The sequence below is a fragment of the Dendropsophus ebraccatus genome, chromosome 7 (assembly GCF_027789765.1).
Source record: "Dendropsophus ebraccatus isolate aDenEbr1 chromosome 7, aDenEbr1.pat, whole genome shotgun sequence".
NCBI lineage: Eukaryota > Metazoa > Chordata > Amphibia > Anura > Hylidae > Dendropsophus > Dendropsophus ebraccatus.
Window position 1 is genome coordinate 115,254,018 of NC_091460.1, and position 19,958 is coordinate 115,273,975.

Genomic DNA, 19,958 nt, shown 5'->3' on the forward strand with positions numbered 1-19,958 from the left:
ACTGACAGCAGCTCCCTGTGTACTCACTGTATACACTTACAGAAGCTTCTTGTGTACTCACTGTATATACTGACAGCAGCTCCCTGTGTACTCACTGTATATACTGACAGCAGCTTCCTGTATACTCACTGTATATACTGACAGCAGCTCCCTGTGTACTCACTGTATATACTGACTGCAGCTCCCTGTACTCACTGTATATACTGACAGCAGCTCCTAGTGTACACACTGTATATACTGACAGCAGCTCCCTGTGTACTCACTGTATATACTGACAGCAGCTCCCTGTACTCACTGTATATACTGACAGTAGCTCCCTGTGTACTCACTGTATATACTGACAGCAGCTTCCTGTATACTCACTGTATATACTGACAGCAGCTCCCTTTGTACTCTCTGCATATACTGACAGCAGCTTCCTGTTTACTCATTCTTAATGTATATACTGATAGCAGCTCCATGTATAGTCACTGTATATACTCACAGCAGCTCCTTGTGTACTCACTGTATATACCGACAGCAGCTTCCTGTGTACTCACTGTATATACCAACAGCAGCTTCCTTTGTACTCACTGTATATACCGACACCAGCTTCCAGTGTACGCACAGTATATACTGACAGCAGCTCCCTGTGTACTCTGTATATACTGACAGCAGATTCCTGTGTACTCATTCTCAATGTATATACTGACGACAGCTTCCTGTGTATTCACTGAATATACTTACAACAGCCTCCTGTACTCACTGTATATACTGACAGCAGCTCCTTGTGTACTCACTGTATATACCGACAGCAGCTTCCTGTGTACTCACTGTATATACCAACAGTAGCTTCCTGTGTACTCACTGTATATACCGACACCATCTCCCAGTGTACGCACAGAATATACTGACAGCAGCCACCTGTGTACTCACTGTATATACCGACACCAGCTCCCAGTGTACGCACAGTATATACTGACAGCAGCCACCTGTGTACTCACTGTATATACTGACTGCAGCTCCCTGTCCCCTTCTAGGGTTGAATGTGTAAATTCCCAATCCCCCTGCTGGCTGTATGTTTGGATTGTGGCAGGAAAAGCAGGCCCGCCCCGCGCACACCCACACAGGGAGAGCATCCACACTTCTTGCCCATGCGGGATTAGAACCCAGGACCTGAGCGTCCCTAAGCAACAGTTGTCAACTGCCACAGACAAGCACAGGCTGAGGCTTCAGCCAGAGTGCCGTATGCAAATGAGGAGCCAGCCAGAGGGCCGTATGCAAATGAGGAGGCAGCTGGTGGTGGCAGAAATGCTGTTAATGCGCCTCCTTGGGTGAGAGTTTATGCTCAGGAAGTGACTATTAAGACCGGGAAAGAGTGTGGCCATGATTTTTTGGCCAGTCTTTTTCAATGGACTTGTACAAGGGGAAATGGCCCCGGGTCTCTCCCCAATGAATAGTCACAAGCTCCTGTGGGGTTATAAATACCAAGATGACCCACTCATATAGTGTGCTAGGAAGGCGGAGCTTGTATCATTCAACCACCCTCAATGACACCCACAAGGAAGACACCCACCAGGATATATGTCCGAAAGGACCGACGACGGACCGAAGAAGATTCATTGAGGACTTGAATGATTGCAATGCCTCCCTGACACTTTTGGCTTCTTCTTTTTACACATAACTTTTACTTCATTTGCTTTTTGAGGGACAGAGGAATCACAGCCATTGCCCCCTGCCCTCTATCACTGCAAAAACCACCGCCCACTACTTATGCCCCTTTAACTACCTACTCATCTGCCTGCCTTCATGGAGTAAGGAGGGAGTTGGGGGTCACATATCACCCACTAGCGGAGTACGGGCGTTTAATTTTTAAAGGGGTTGGTCACTTTATAGTAAAATAGTTCACTTAAGTGTACTCACTGTATATACTGACAGCAGCTCCCTGTGTACTCACTGTATATACTGACAGCAGCTCCATGTACTCACTGTATATACTGACAGCAGCTCCCTGTGTACTCACTGTATATACTGACAGCAGCTTCCTGTACTCACTGTATATACTGAGAGCAGCTCCCTGTGTACTCACTGTATATACTGAGAGCAGCTCCCTGTGTACTCACTGTATATACTGAGAGCAGCTCCCTGTGTACTCACTGTATATACTGAGAGCAGCTCCCTGTGTACTCACTGTATATACTGACAACAGCTCCCTGTATACTCACTGTATATACTGACAGCAGCTCCCTGTGTACTCACTGTATACACTTACAGAAGCTTCTTGTGTACTCACTGTATATACTGACAGCAGCTCCCTGTGTACTCACTGTATATACTGACAGCAGCTTCCTGTATACTCACTGTATATACTGACAGCAGCTCCCTGTGTACTCACTGTATATACTGACAGCAGCTCCCTGTACTCACTGTATATACTGACAGCAGCTCCCAGTGTACACACTGTATATACTGACAGCAGCTCCCTGTGTACTCACTGTATATACTGACAGCAGCTCCCTGTACTCACTGTATATACTGACAGTAGCTCCCTGTGTACTCACTGTATATACTGACAGCAGCTTCCTGTATACTCACTGTATATACTGACAGCAGCTCCCTTTGTACTCTCTGCATATACTGACAACAGCTTCCTGTTTACTCATTCTTAATGTATATACTGATAGCAGCTCCATGTATAGTCACTGTATATACTCACAGCAGCTCCTTGTGTACTCACTGTATATACCGACAGCAGCTTCCTGTGTACTCACTGTATATACCAACAGCAGCTTCCTTTGTACTCACTGTATATACCGACACCAGCTTCCAGTGTACGCACAGTATATACTGACAGCAGCTCCCTGTGTACTCTGTATATACTGACAGCAGATTCCTGTGTACTCATTCTCAATGTATATACTGACGACAGCTTCCTGTGTACTCACTGAATATACTTACAACAGCCTCCTGTACTCACTGTATATACTGACAGCAGCTCCTTGTGTACTCACTGTATATACCGACAGCAGCTTCCTGTGTACTCACTGTATATACCAACAGTAGCTTCCTGTGTACTCACTGTATATACCGACACCATCTCCCAGTGTACGCACAGAATATACTGACAGCAGCCACCTGTGTACTCACTGTATATACCGACACCAGCTCCCAGTGTACGCACAGTATATACTGACAGCAGCCACCTGTGTACTCACTGTATATACTGACTGCAGCTCCCTGTCCCCTTCTAGGGTTGAATGTGTAAATTCCCAATCCCCCTGCTGGCTGTATGTTTGGATTGTGGCAGGAAAAGCAGGCCCGCCCCGCGCACACCCACACAGGGAGAGCATCCACACTTCTTGCCCATGCGGGATTAGAACCCAGGACCTGAGCGTCCCTAAGCAACAGTTGTCAACTGCCACAGACAAGCACAGGCTGAGGCTTCAGCCAGAGTGCCGTATGCAAATGAGGAGCCAGCCAGTGGGCCGTATGCAAATGAGGAGGCAGCTGGTGGTGGCAGAAATGCTGTTAATGCGCCTCCTTGGGTGAGAGTTTATGCTCAGGAAGTGACTATTAAGACCGGGAAAGAGTGTGGCCATGATTTTTTGGCCAGTCTTTTTTAATGGACTTGTACAAGGGGAAATGGCCCCGGGTCTCTCCCCAATGAATAGTCACAAGCTCCTGTGGGGTTATAAATACCAAGATGACCCACTCATATAGTGTGCTAGGAAGGCGGAGCTTGTATCATTCAACCACCCTCAATGACACCCACAAGGAAGACACCCACCAGGATATATGTCCGAAAGGACCGACGACGGACCCAAGAAGATTCATTGAGGACTTGAATGATTGCAATGCCTCCCTGACACTTTTGGCTTCTTCTTTTTACACATAACTTTTACTTCATTTGCTTTTTAAGGAACAGAGGAATCACAGCCATTGCCCCCTGCCCTCTATCACTGCAAAAACCACCGCCCACTACTTATGCCCCTTTAACTACCTACTCATCTGCCTGCCTTCATGGAGTAAGGAGGGAGTTGGGGGTCACATATCACCCACTAGCGGAGTACGGGCGTTTAATTTTTAAAGGGGTTGGTCACTTTATAGTAAAATAGTTCGCTTAAGTGTACTCACTGTATATACTGACAGCAGCTCCCTGTGTACTCACTGTATATACTGACAGCAACTCCATGTACTCACTGTATATACTGACAGCAGCTCCCTGTGTACTCACTGTATATACTGACAGCAGCTTCCTGTACTCACTGTATATACTGAGAGCAGCTCCCTGTGTACTCACTGTATATACTGAGAGCAGCTCCCTGTGTACTCACTGTATATACTGAGAGCAGCTCCCTGTGTACTCACTGTATATACTGAGAGCAGCTCCCTGTGTACTCACTGTATATACTGAGAGCAGCTCCCTGTGTACTCACTGTATATACTGACAACAGCTCCCTGTATACTCACGGTATATACTGACAGCAGCTCCCTGTACTCACTGTATATACTGACAGCAGCTCCCTGTGTACTCACTGTATACACTTACAGAAGCTTCTTGTGTACTCACTGTATATACTGACAGCAGCTCCCTGTGTACTCACTGTATATACTGACAGCAGCTTCCTGTATACTCACTGTATATACTGACAGCAGCTCCCTGTGTACTCACTGTATATACTGACTGCAGCTCCCTGTACTCACTGTATATACTGACAGCAGCTCCTAGTGTACACACTGTATATACTGACAGCAGCTCCCTGTGTACTCACTGTATATACTGACAGCAGCTCCCTGTACTCACTGTATATACTGACAGTAGCTCCCTGTGTACTCACTGTATATACTGACAGCAGCTTCCTGTATACTCACTGTATATACTGACAGCAGCTCCCTTTGTACTCTCTGCATATACTGACAGCAGCTTCCTGTTTACTCATTCTTAATGTATATACTGATAGCAGCTCCATGTATAGTCACTGTATATACTCACAGCAGCTCCTTGTGTACTCACTGTATATACCGACAGCAGCTTCCTGTGTACTCACTGTATATACCAACAGCAGCTTCCTTTGTACTCACTGTATATACCGACACCAGCTTCCAGTGTACGCACAGTATATACTGACAGCAGCTCCCTGTGTACTCTGTATATACTGACAGCAGATTCCTGTGTACTCATTCTCAATGTATATACTGACGACAGCTTCCTGTGTATTCACTGAATATACTTACAACAGCCTCCTGTACTCACTGTATATACTGACAGCAGCTCCTTGTGTACTCACTGTATATACCGACAGCAGCTTCCTGTGTACTCACTGTATATACCAACAGTAGCTTCCTGTGTACTCACTGTATATACCGACACCATCTCCCAGTGTACGCACAGAATATACTGACAGCAGCCACCTGTGTACTCACTGTATATACCGACACCAGCTCCCAGTGTACGCACAGTATATACTGACAGCAGCCACCTGTGTACTCACTGTATATACTGACTGCAGCTCCCTGTCCCCTTCTAGGGTTGAATGTGTAAATTCCCAATCCCCCTGCTGGCTGTATGTTTGGATTGTGGCAGGAAAAGCAGGCCCGCCCCGCGCACACCCACACAGGGAGAGCATCCACACTTCTTGCCCATGCGGGATTAGAACCCAGGACCTGAGCGTCCCTAAGCAACAGTTGTCAACTGCCACAGACAAGCACAGGCTGAGGCTTCAGCCAGAGTGCCGTATGCAAATGAGGAGCCAGCCAGAGGGCCGTATGCAAATGAGGAGGCAGCTGGTGGTGGCAGAAATGCTGTTAATGCGCCTCCTTGGGTGAGAGTTTATGCTCAGGAAGTGACTATTAAGACCGGGAAAGAGTGTGGCCATGATTTTTTGGCCAGTCTTTTTCAATGGACTTGTACAAGGGGAAATGGCCCCGGGTCTCTCCCCAATGTATAGTCACAAGCTCCTGTGGGGTTATAAATACCAAGATGACCCACTCATATAGTGTGCTAGGAAGGCGGAGCTTGTATCATTCAACCACCCTCAATGACACCCACAAGGAAGACACCCACCAGGATATATGTCCGAAAGGACCGACGACGGACCGAAGAAGATTCATTGAGGACTTGAATGATTGCAATGCCTCCCTGACACTTTTGGCTTCTTCTTTTTACACATAACTTTTACTTCATTTGCTTTTTGAGGGACAGAGGAATCACAGCCATTGCCCCCTGCCCTCTATCACTGCAAAAACCACCGCCCACTACTTATGCCCCTTTAACTACCTACTCATCTGCCTGCCTTCATGGAGTAAGGAGGGAGTTGGGGGTCACATATCACCCACTAGCGGAGTACGGGCGTTTAATTTTTAAAGGGGTTGGTCACTTTATAGTAAAATAGTTCACTTAAGTGTACTCACTGTATATACTGACAGCAGCTCCCTGTGTACTCACTGTATATACTGACAGCAGCTCCATGTACTCACTGTATATACTGACAGCAGCTCCCTGTGTACTCACTGTATATACTGACAGCAGCTTCCTGTACTCACTGTATATACTGAGAGCAGATCCCTGTGTACTCACTGTATATACTGAGAGCAGCTCCCTGTGTACTCACTGTATATACTGAGAGCAGCTCCCTGTGTACTCACTGTATATACTGAGAGCAGCTCCCTGTGTACTCACTGTATATACTGACAACAGCTCCCTGTATACTCACGGTATATACTGACAGCAGCTCCCTGTACTCACTGTATATACTGACAGCAGCTCCCTGTGTACTCACTGTATACACTTACAGAAGCTTCTTGTGTACTCACTGTATATACTGACAGCAGCTCCCTGTGTACTCACTGTATATACTGACAGCAGCTTCCTGTTTACTCACTGTATATACTGACAGCAGCTCCCTGTGTACTCACTGTATATACTGACAGCAGCTCCCTGTACTCACTGTATATACTGACAGCAGCTCCCAGTGTACACACTGTATATACTGACAGCAGCTCCCTGTGTACTCACTGTATATACTGACAGCAGCTCCCTGTACTCACTGTATATACTGACAGCAGCTCCCTGTGTACTCACTGTATATACTGACAGCAGCTTCCTGTATACTCACTGTATATACTGACAGCAGCTCCCTGTGTACTCACTGTATATACTGACAGCAGCTTCCTGTATACTCACTGTATATGCTGACAGCAGCTCCCTGTGTACTCACTGTATATACTGACAGCAGCTTCCTGTATACTCACTGTATATACTGACAGCAGCTCCCTGTGTACTCACTGTATATACTGACAGCAGCTTCCTGTATACTCACTGTATATGCTGACAGCAGCTCCCTGTGTACTCACTGTATATACTGACAGCAGCTTCTTGTGTACTCACTGTATATACTGACAGCAGCTCCCTGTGTATTCATTGTATATACTGACAGCAGCTTCTTGTGTACTCACTGTATATACTGACAGCAGCTCCCTGTGTACTCACTGTATATACTGACAACAGCTCCCTGTTTACTCACGGTATATACTGACAGTAGCTCCCTGTACTCACTGTATATACTGACAGCAGCTCCCTGTGTACTCTCTGCATATACTGACAGCAGCTTCCTGTTTACTCATTCTTAATGTATATACTGATAGCAGCTCCATGTATAGTCACTGTATATACTCACAGCAGCTCCTTGTGTACTCACTGTATATACCGACAGCAGCTTCCTGTGTACTCACTGTATATACCAACAGCAGCTTCCTTTGTACTCACTGTATATACCGACACCAGCTTCCAGTGTACGCACAGTATATACTGACAGCAGCTCCCTGTGTACTCTGTATATACTGACAGCAGATTCCTGTGTACTGATTCTCAATGTATATACTGACGACAGCTTCCTGTGTACTCACTGAATATACTTACAACAGCCTCCTGTACTCACTGTATATACTGACAGCAGCTCCTTGTGTACTCACTGTATATACCGACAGCAGCTTCCTGTGTACTCACTGTATATACCAACAGTAGCTTCCTGTGTACTCACTGTATATACCAACACCATCTCCCAGTGTACGCACAGAATATACTGACAGCAGCCACCTGTGTACTCACTGTATATACCGACACCAGCTCCCAGTGTACGCACAGCAGCGGGGTACAGCGATGGGGAGTCCATGTGCCCCAACTTACGCAAATCTGTACCTCGGCTGGTGGGAGGATAGGGTCGTCTTCGGAGAGGAAATGCTACGGTGGTCCAGGCACATCCAGCTATGGATTAGATTCATAGACGATGTGCTGCTTATTTGGTCCTCTACTCCTGAAAATTTCAGCCAATTTGTTGATGAGCTCAACAGAAATGAGATGGGCCTACGGTTTACAAAGACCATTGACCAACACCATATGGTCTTTCTGGATTTGGACATACAAGTAGCACCCACAAAGAAACTTAAAACTACTGTCTACCGGAAGGAGACAGCTACAAATTCCTTATTAAAATGGGATAGCTGTCATCCACGGCCATTAAAAGCCGGTATACCTGTTGGCCAATACTTGCGCCTACGGCGAAACTGTTCGAGCTTGGGAGAATTTAAGATCAAGGCTGAGGATTTGAGGAATAGGCTAATGGATAGAGGGTACCCAAAAAAAGTCTTGAGGCAGGCCTATTGGAAAGCGCTACAAAAAAGCAGAAATGAATTGCTTGCCATGGGACAAAAAGAAGTAAGTGATGACCATTTGTCTCGCATTATAGGGACCTATGATGTGAAATCGGACGAAGTAAGAGCTATATTGACACAATATTGGCCGGTGCTACAGTTGGACTCTACGATTGCAAATGCGATATCAGAGACCCCACAGATTACGTTCAGACGTGGACGTAATTTAAGGGACCGATTGGTCCACAGCTATCTACCACTCACTGATAAGGTTAAATCCACAAAACCGACAGGAACTTACAAGTGTAACAACTGCACTATGTGCAAGCATATAATTCCTGGTAAAATATTTACAAGCAGTAGCACAGGAGAATCATATGAAACAAGAAGCTTTGCTAACTGCTCTACGAGTGGAGTGGTGTATATGCTTACTTGCCCATGCCCACAAAACTATGTGGGAAAGACGTTCAGACCATTAAAAAAGAGACTGAGCGAACATGTGGGTGATATAAGGAACAAAAGAGAGACCCCTGTAGCCTTGCATTTTGCTGAAAAACACCGAAGTGACTGTGAATCTCTCAGATGTCAAGTGATAGAAGTGGTGGAGAGATCACGACTTCGGGGTAACTATGATAAAAAACTCCTGCAATGTGAAGCACGGTGGACATACCGGCTAAATACTGTGAAGCCGCACGGCTTAAATGATTACATTTCATTTGTATGTTTCCGATAAAAACAATATATATAAAATGAATGATCTACATATTGACTCGGCGCTGCTATACACAGTAGGAGGCTTGACACGCAAACAGCGTCCCAGGTCTCCTAGCAATGATTAAAACAAAATACCTCCAAGATGGAAGATAAATGTACCGTTCAGGCTAAAAGTCCGTAGCGAGGCTTGACACGCAATATGCGGTTCAGGTCATCTGATAGGAAATAAGCGATCATGTGATCACCTCTCTGTTGCGTAATAGATGGGCCGGACCCAGAGGAGGGGATAGGCCACAATAGCAATCAATCAAATCGGGAGGAGGACCCTCGAGAGATATAAAAGAGAGCTCAGTAATGGGAGTCAGTGTGCGGCCATCACCAGTGCTGTGCATATGGATATAATAACGGGATATCTGTGAAGCTACCAACCGGCCCCTGATGATGAGTGGTTCAAGAAACGCGTTGGGCCAGCGAAATGAAGTATGAAGGAACCCCTATAAAAGTAAAGAAATACACTAAGGGAAGTACAAAAACCTTCTTTGAAATATTTTAAAAAAAGTATGAATTTTGAAGCTCACAGAAAAACATTGTATATGGAACTAATATAAACTGTGATATGAACTTAATGAAATAAAATAAGCACCAAAAAATTGCTGTGCATATTACACTATTGAGGAAAGGTTGCAAAAAACACCGGTGAAATGTGCAATACAGTGAAGGGGATTGAGCAATTTAAATCAAGGTGCAATATGAATTTGAGAATAAGCACTTTATAATTGTTATGCACATTACACGATTGCGGGAAAAGTGCAAAGATAATGTGAATAGTGCAATACGACTATTACAAGGACTGTGCAATTTCTATAAGTGCAATATGAACTATCCTGATGGATTTATGTACGGTGTTTTGGTGATGGCCACTGTATAAGTAAAAAGTAAAAAATCAAAGTAATGAATTTGCTGATTCTACGAACTGAGAGTTTTAACAAGGTAATAATAATAAAGGTTATATTTTAAAGTTTTCCTCTATCATCAGTATATTACTCACTGTATATACCGACACCAGCTTCCAGTGTACGCACAGTATATACTGACAGCAGCTCCCTGTGTACTCTGTATATACTGACAGCAGATTCCTGTGTACTCATTCTCAATGTATATACTGACGACAGCTTCCTGTGTACTCACTGAATATACTTACAACAGCCTCCTGTACTCACTGTATATACTGACAGCAGCTCCTTGTGTACTCACTGTATATACCGACAGCAGCTTCCTGTGTACTCACTGTATATACCAACAGTAGCTTCCTGTGTACTCACTGTATATACCGACACCATCTCCCAGTGTACGCACAGAATATACTGACAGCAGCCACCTGTGTACTCACTGTATATACCGACACCAGCTCCCAGTGTACGCACAGTATATACTGACAGCAGCCACCTGTGTACTCACTGTATATACTGACTGCAGCTCCCTGTCCCCTTCTAGGGTTGAATGTGTAAATTCCCAATCCCCCTGCTGGCTGTATGTTTGGATTGTGGCAGGAAAAGCAGGCCCGCCCCGCGCACACCCACACAGGGAGAGCGTCCACACTTCTTGCCCATGCGGGATTAGAACCCAGGACCTGAGCGTCCCTAAGCAACAGTTGTCAACTGCCACAGACAAGCACAGGCTGAGGCTTCAGCCAGAGTGCCGTATGCAAATGAGGAGCCAGCCAGAGGGCCGTATGCAAATGAGGAGGCAGCTGGTGGTGGCAGAAATGCTGTTAATGCGCCTCCTTGGGTGAGAGTTTATGCTCAGGAAGTGACTATTAAGACCGGGAAAGAGTGTGGCCATGATTTTTTGGCCAGTCTTTTTCAATGGACTTGTACAAGGGGAAATGGCCCCGGGTCTCTCCCCAATGAATAGTCACAAGCTCCTGTGGGGTTATAAATACCAAGATGACCCACTCATATAGTGTGCTAGGAAGGCGGAGCTTGTATCATTCAACCACCCTCAATGACACCCACAAGGAAGACACCCACCAGGATATATGTCCGAAAGGACCGACGACGGACCGAAGAAGATTCATTGAGGACTTGAATGATTGCAATGCCTCCCTGACACTTTTGGCTTCTTCTTTTTACACATAACTTTTACTTCATTTGCTTTTTGAGGGACAGAGGAATCACAGCCATTGCCCCCTGCCCTCTATCACTGCAAAAACCACCGCCCACTACTTATGCCCCTTTAACTACCTACTCATCTGCCTGCCTTCATGGAGTAAGGAGGGAGTTGGGGGTCACATATCACCCACTAGCGGAGTACGGGCGTTTAATTTTTTTGGTCACTTTATAGTAAAATAGTTCACTTAAGTGTACTCACTGTATATACTGACAGCAGCTCCCTGTGTACTCACTGTATATACTGACAGCAGCTCCATGTACTCACTGTATATACTGACAGCAGCTCCCTGTGTACTCACTGTATATACTGACAGCAGCTTCCTGTACTCACTGTATATACTGAGAGCAGCTCCCTGTGTACTCACTGTATATACTGAGAGCAGCTCCCTGTGTACTCACTGTATATACTGAGAGCAGCTCCCTGTGTACTCACTGTATATACTGAGAGCAGCTCCCTGTGTACTCACTGTATATACTGACAACAGCTCCCTGTATACTCACGGTATATACTGACAGCAGCTCCCTGTACTCACTGTATATACTGACAGCAGCTCCCTGTGTACTCACTGTATACACTTACAGAAGCTTCTTGTGTACTCACTGTATATACTGACAGCAGCTCCCTGTGTACTCACTGTATATACTGACAGCAGCTTCCTGTATACTCACTGTATATACTGACAGCAGCTCCCTGTGTACTCACTGTATATACTGACTGCAGCTCCCTGTACTCACTGTATATACTGACAGCAGCTCCTAGTGTACACACTGTATATACTGACAGCAGCTCCCTGTGTACTCACTGTATATACTGACAGCAGCTCCCTGTACTCATTGTATATACTGACAGTAGCTCCCTGTGTACTCACTGTATATACTGACAGCAGCTTCCTGTATACTCACTGTATATACTGACAGCAGCTCCCTTTGTACTCTCTGCATATACTGACAGCAGCTTCCTGTTTACTCATTCTTAATGTATATACTGATAGCAGCTCCATGTATAGTCACTGTATATACTCACAGCAGCTCCTTGTGTACTCACTGTATATACCGACAGCAGCTTCCTGTGTACTCACTGTATATACCAACAGCAGCTTCCTTTGTACTCACTGTATATACCAACACCAGCTTCCAGTGTACGCACAGTATATACTGACAGCAGCTCCCTGTGTACTCTGTATATACTGACAGCAGATTCCTGTGTACTCATTCTCAATGTATATACTGACGACAGCTTCCTGTGTACTCACTGAATATACTTACAACAGCCTCCTGTACTCACTGTATATACTGACAGCAGCTCCTTGTGTACTCACTGTATATACCGACAGCAGCTTCCTGTGTACTCACTGTATATACCAACAGTAGCTTCCTGTGTACTCACTGTATATACCAACACCATCTCCCAGTGTACGCACAGAATATACTGACAGCAGCCACCTGTGTACTCACTGTATATACCGACACCAGCTCCCTGTGTACTCACTGTATATACTGACAGCAGCTTCCTGTACTCACTGTATATACTGAGAGCAGATCCCTGTGTACTCACTGTATATACTGAGAGCAGCTCCCTGTGTACTCACTGTATATACTGAGAGCAGCTCCCTGTGTACTCACTGTATATACTGAGAGCAGCTCCCTGTGTACTCACTGTATATACTGACAACAGCTCCCTGTATACTCACGGTATATACTGACAGCAGCTCCCTGTACTCACTGTATATACTGACAGCAGCTCCCTGTGTACTCACTGTATACACTTACAGAAGCTTCTTGTGTACTCACTGTATATACTGACAGCAGCTCCCTGTGTACTCACTGTATATACTGACAGCAGCTTCCTGTATACTCACTGTATATACTGACAGCAGCTCCCTGTGTACTCACTGTATATACTGACAGCAGCTCCCTGTACTCACTGTATATACTGACAGCAGCTCCCAGTGTACACACTGTATATACTGACAGCAGCTCCCTGTGTACTCACTGTATATACTGACAGCAGCTCCCTGTACTCACTGTATATACTGACAGCAGCTCCCTGTGTACTCACTGTATATACTGACAGCAGCTTCCTGTATACTCACTGTATATACTGACAGCAGCTCCCTGTGTACTCACTGTATATACTGACAGCAGCTTCCTGTATACTCACTGTATATGCTGACAGCAGCTCCCTGTGTACTCACTGTATATACTGACAGCAGCTTCCTGTATACTCACTGTATATACTGACAGCAGCTCCCTGTGTACTCACTGTATATACTGACAGCAGCTTCCTGTATACTCACTGTATATGCTGACAGCAGCTCCCTGTGTACTCACTGTATATACTGACAGCAGCTTCTTGTGTACTCACTGTATATACTGACAGCAGCTCCCTGTGTATTCATTGTATATACTGACAGCAGCTTCTTGTGTACTCACTGTATATACTGACAGCAGCTCCCTGTGTACTCACTGTATATACTGACAACAGCTCCCTGTTTACTCACGGTATATACTGACAGTAGCTCCCTGTACTCACTGTATATACTGACAGCAGCTCCCTGTGTACTCTCTGCATATACTGACAGCAGCTTCCTGTTTACTCATTCTTAATGTATATACTGATAGCAGCTCCATGTATAGTCACTGTATATACTCACAGCAGCTCCTTGTGTACTCACTGTATATACCGACAGCAGCTTCCTGTGTACTCACTGTATATACCAACAGCAGCTTCCTTTGTACTCACTGTATATACCAACAGCAGCTTCCTTTGTACTCACTGTATATACCGACACCAGCTTCCAGTGTACGCACAGTATATACTGACAGCAGCTCCCTGTGTACTCTGTATATACTGACAGCAGATTCCTGTGTACTCATTCTCAATGTATATACTGACGACAGCTTCCTGTGTACTCACTGAATATACTTACAACAGCCTCCTGTACTCACTGTATATACTGACAGCAGCTCCTTGTGTACTCACTGTATATACCGACAGCAGCTTCCTGTGTACTCACTGTATATACCAACAGTAGCTTCCTGTGTACTCACTGTATATACCAACACCATCTCCCAGTGTACGCACAGAATATACTGACAGCAGCCACCTGTGTACTCACTGTATATACCGACACCAGCTCCCAGTGTACGCACAGCAGCGGGGTACAGCGATGGGGAGTCCATGTGCCCCAACTTACGCAAATCTGTACCTCGGCTGGTGGGAGGATAGGGTCGTCTTCGGAGAGGAAATGCTACGGTGGTCCAGGCACATCCAGCTATGGATTAGATTCATAGACGATGTGCTGCTTATTTGGTCCTCTACTCCTGAAAATTTCAGCCAATTTGTTGATGAGCTCAACAGAAATGAGATGGGCCTACGGTTTACAAAGACCATTGACCAACACCATATGGTCTTTCTGGATTTGGACATACAAGTAGCACCCACAAAGAAACTTAAAACTACTGTCCACCGGAAGGAGACAGCTACAAATTCCTTATTAAAATGGGATAGCTGTCATCCACGGCCATTAAAAGCCGGTATACCTGTTGGCCAATACTTGCGCCTACGGCGAAACTGTTCGAGCTTGGGAGAATTTAAGATCAAGGCTGAGGATTTGAGGAATAGGCTAATGGATAGAGGGTACCCAAAAAAAGTCTTGAGGCAGGCCTATTGGAAAGCGCTACAAAAAAGCAGAAATGAATTGCTTGCCATGGGACAAAAAGAAGTAAGTGATGACCATTTGTCTCGCATTATAGGGACCTATGATGTGAAATCGGACGAAGTAAGAGCTATATTGACACAATATTGGCCGGTGCTACAGTTGGACTCTACGATTGCAAATGCGATATCAGAGACCCCACAGATTACGTTCAGACGTGGACGTAATTTAAGGGACCGATTGGTCCACAGCTATCTACCACTCACTGATAAGGTTAAATCCACAAAACCGACAGGAACTTACAAGTGTAACAACTGCACTATGTGCAAGCATATAATTCCTGGTAAAATATTTACAAGCAGTAGCACAGGAGAATCATATGAAACAAGAAGCTTTGCTAACTGCTCTACGAGTGGAGTGGTGTATATGCTTACTTGCCCATGCCCACAAAACTATGTGGGAAAGACGTTCAGACCATTAAAAAAGAGACTGAGCGAACATGTGGGTGATATAAGGAACAAAAGAGAGACCCCTGTAGCCTTGCATTTTGCTGAAAAACACCGAAGTGACTGTGAATCTCTCAGATGTCAAGTGATAGAAGTGGTGGAGAGATCACGACTTCGGGGTAACTATGATAAAAACTCCTGCAATGTGAAGCACGGTGGACATACCGGCTAAATACTGTGAAGCCGCACGGCTTAAATGATTACATTTCATTTGTATGTTTCCGATAAAAACAATATATATAAAATGAATGATCTACATATTGACTCGGCGCTGCTATACACAGTAGGAGGCTTGACACACAAACAGCGTCCCAGGTCTCCTAGCAATGATTAAAACAAAATACCTCCAAGATGGAAGATAAATGTACCGTTCAGGCTAAAAGTCCGTAGCGAGGCTTGACACGCAATATGCGGTTCAGGTCATCTGATAGGAAATAAGCGATCATGTGATCACCTCTCTGTTGCGTAATAGATGGGCCGGACCCAGAGGAGGGGATAGGCCACAATAGCAATCAATCAAATCGGGAGGAGGACCCTAGAGAGATATAAAAGAGAGCTCAGTAATGGGAGTCAGTGTGCGGCCATCACCAGTGCTGTGCATATGGATATAATAACGGGATATCTGTGAAGCTACCAACCGGCCCCTGATGATGAGTGGTTCAAGAAACGCGTTGGGCCAGCGAAATGAAGTATGAAGGAACCCCTATAAAAGTAAAGAAATACACTAAGGGAAGTACAAAAACCTTCTTTGAAATATTTTAAAAAAAGTATGAATTTTGAAGCTCACAGAAAAACATTGTATATGGAACTAATATAAACTGTGATATGAACTTAATGAAATAAAATAAGCACCAAAAAATTGCTGTGCATATTACACTATTGCGGAAAGGTTGCAAAAAAACACCGGTGAAATGTGCAATACAGTGAAGGGGATTGAGCAATTTAAATCAAGTTGCAATATGAATTTGAGAATAAGCACTTTATAATTGTTATGCACATTACACGATTGCGGGAAAAGTGCAAAGATAATGTGAATAGTGCAATACGACTATTACAAGGACTGTGCAATTTCTATAAGTGCAATATGAACTATCCTGATGGATTTATGTACGGTGTTTTGGTGATGGCCACTGTATAAGTAAAAAGTAAAAAATCAAAGTAATGAATTTGCTGATTCTACGAACTGAGAGTTTTAACAAGGTAATAATAATAAAGGTTATATTTTAAAGTTTTCCTCTATCATCAGTATATTACTCACTGTATATACCGACACCAGCTTCCAGTGTACGCACAGTATATACTGACAGCAGCTCCCTGTGTACTCTGTATATACTGACAGCAGATTCCTGTGTACTCATTCTCAATGTATATACTGATGACAGCTTCCTGTGTACTCACTGAATATACTTACAACAGCCTCCTGTACTCACTGTATATACTGACAGCAGCTCCTTGTGTACTCACTGTATATACCGACAGCAGCTTCCTGTGTACTCACTGTATATACCAACAGTAGCTTCCTGTGTACTCACTGTATATACCGACACCATCTCCCAGTGTACGCACAGAATATACTGACAGCAGCCACCTGTGTACTCACTGTATATACCGACACCAGCTCCCAGTGTACGCACAGTATATACTGACAGCAGCCACCTGTGTACTCACTGTATATACTGACTGCAGCTCCCTGTCCCCTTCTAGGGTTGAATGTGTAAATTCCCAATCCCCCTGCTGGCTGTATGTTTGGATTGTGGCAGGAAAAGCAGGCCCGCCCCGCGCACACCCACACAGGGAGAGCATCCACACTTCTTGCCCATGCGGGATTAGAACCCAGGACCTGAGCGTCCCTAAGCAACAGTTGTCAACTGCCACAGACAAGCACAGGCTGAGGCTTCAGCCAGAGTGCCGTATGCAAATGAGGAGCCAGCCAGAGGGCCGTATGCAAATGAGGAGGCAGCTGGTGGTGGCAGAAATGCTGTTAATGCGCCTCCTTGGGTGAGAGTTTATGCTCAGGAAGTGACTATTAAGACCGGGAAAGAGTGTGGCCATGATTTTTTGGCCAGTCTTTTTCAATGGACTTGTACAAGGGGAAATGGCCCCGGGTCTCTCCCCAATGAATAGTCACAAGCTCCTGTGGGGTTATAAATACCAAGATGACCCACTCATATAGTGTGCTAGGAAGGCGGAGCTTGTATCATTCAACCACCCTCAATGACACCCACAAGGAAGACACCCACCAGGATATATGTCCGAAAGGACCGACGACGGACCGAAGAAGATTCATTGAGGACTTGAATGATTGCAATGCCTCCCTGACACTTTTCGCTTCTTCTTTTTACACATAACTTTTACTTCATTTGCTTTTTGAGGGACAGAGGAATCACAGCCATTGCCCCCTGCCCTCTATCACTGCAAAAACCACCGCCCACTACTTATGCCCCTTTAACTACCTACTCATCTGCCTGCCTTCATGGAGTAAGGAGGGAGTTGGGGGTCACATATCACCCACTAGCGGAGTACGGGCGTTTAATTTTTAAAGGGGTTGGTCACTTTATAGTAAAATAGTTCACTTAAGTGTACTCACTGTATATACTGACAGCAGCTCCCTGTGTACTCACTGTATATACTGACAGCAGCTCCATGTACTCACTGTATATACTGACAGCAGCTCCCTGTGTACTCACTGTATATACTGACAGCAGCTTCCTGTACTCACTGTATATACTGAGAGCAGCTCCGTGTGTACTCACTGTATATACTGAGAGCAGCTCCCTGTGTACTCACTGTATATACTGAGAGCAGCTCCCTGTGTACTCACTGTATATACTGAGAGCAGCTCCCTGTGTACTCACTGTATATACTGACAACAGCTCCCTGTATACTCACGGTATATACTGACAGCAGCTCCCTGTACTCACTGTATATACTGACAGCAGCTCCCTGTGTACTCACTGTATACACTTACAGAAGCTTCTTGTGTACTCACTGTATATACTGACAGCAGCTCCCTGTGTACTCACTGTATATACTGACAGCAGCTTCCTGTATACTCACTGTATATACTGACAGCAGCTCCCTGTGTACTCACTATATACTGACAGCAGCTCCCTGTGTACTCACTGTATATACTGACAGCAGCTCCCTGTACTCACTGTATATACTGACAGCAGCTCCCAGTGTACACACTGTATATACTGACAGCAGCTCCCTGTGTACTCACTGTATATACTGACAGCAGCTCCCTGTACTCACTGTATATACTGACAGCAGCTCCCTGTGTACTCACTGTATATACTGACAGCAGCTTCCTGTATACTCACTGTATATACTGACAGCAGCTCCCTGTGTACTCACTGTATATACTGACAGCAGCTCCCTGTACTCACTGTATATACTGACAGCAGCTCCCAGTGTACACACTGTATATACTGACAGCAGCTCCCTGTGTACTCACTGTATATACTGACAGCAGCTCCCTGTACTCACTTTATATACTGACAGCAGCTCCCTGTGTACTCACTGTATATATTGACAGCAGCTTCCTGTATACTCACTGTATATACTGACAGCAGCTCCCTGTGTACGCACTGTATATACTGACAGCAGCTTCCTGTATACTCACTGTATATGCTGACAGCAGCTCCCTGTGTACTCACTGTATATACTGACAGCAGCTCCCTGTACTCTCTATATATACTGACAGCAGCTCCCTGTGTACTCATTGTATTTACTGACAGCAGCTCCATGTGTACTCACTGTATAAACTGACAGCAGCTCCCAGTGTACACACTGTATATACTGACGGCAGTTCCCAATGAACTCACTGTATATACTGACAGCAGCTTCTTGTGTACTCACTGTATATACTGACAGCAGCTCCCTGTGTACTCACTGTATATACTGACAGCAGCTTCTTTTGTACTTACTGTATATACTGACAGCAGCTCCCTGTGTACTCACTGTGTATACTGACAGCAGCTCCCTGTATACTCACGGTATATACTGACAGCAGCTCCCTGTGTACTCACTGTATATACTGAGAGCAGCTCCCTGTACTCACTGTATATACTGACAGCAGCTCCCTGTGTACTCACTGTATAAACTGACAGCAGCTCCCAGTGTACACACTGTATATACTGACGGCAGTTCCCAATGTACTCACTGTATATTCTGACAGCAGCTCCCTTTGTACTCACTGTATATACTGACAGCAGCTTCTTGCGTACTCACTGTATATACTGACAGTAGCTCCCTGTGTACTCACTGTATATACTGAC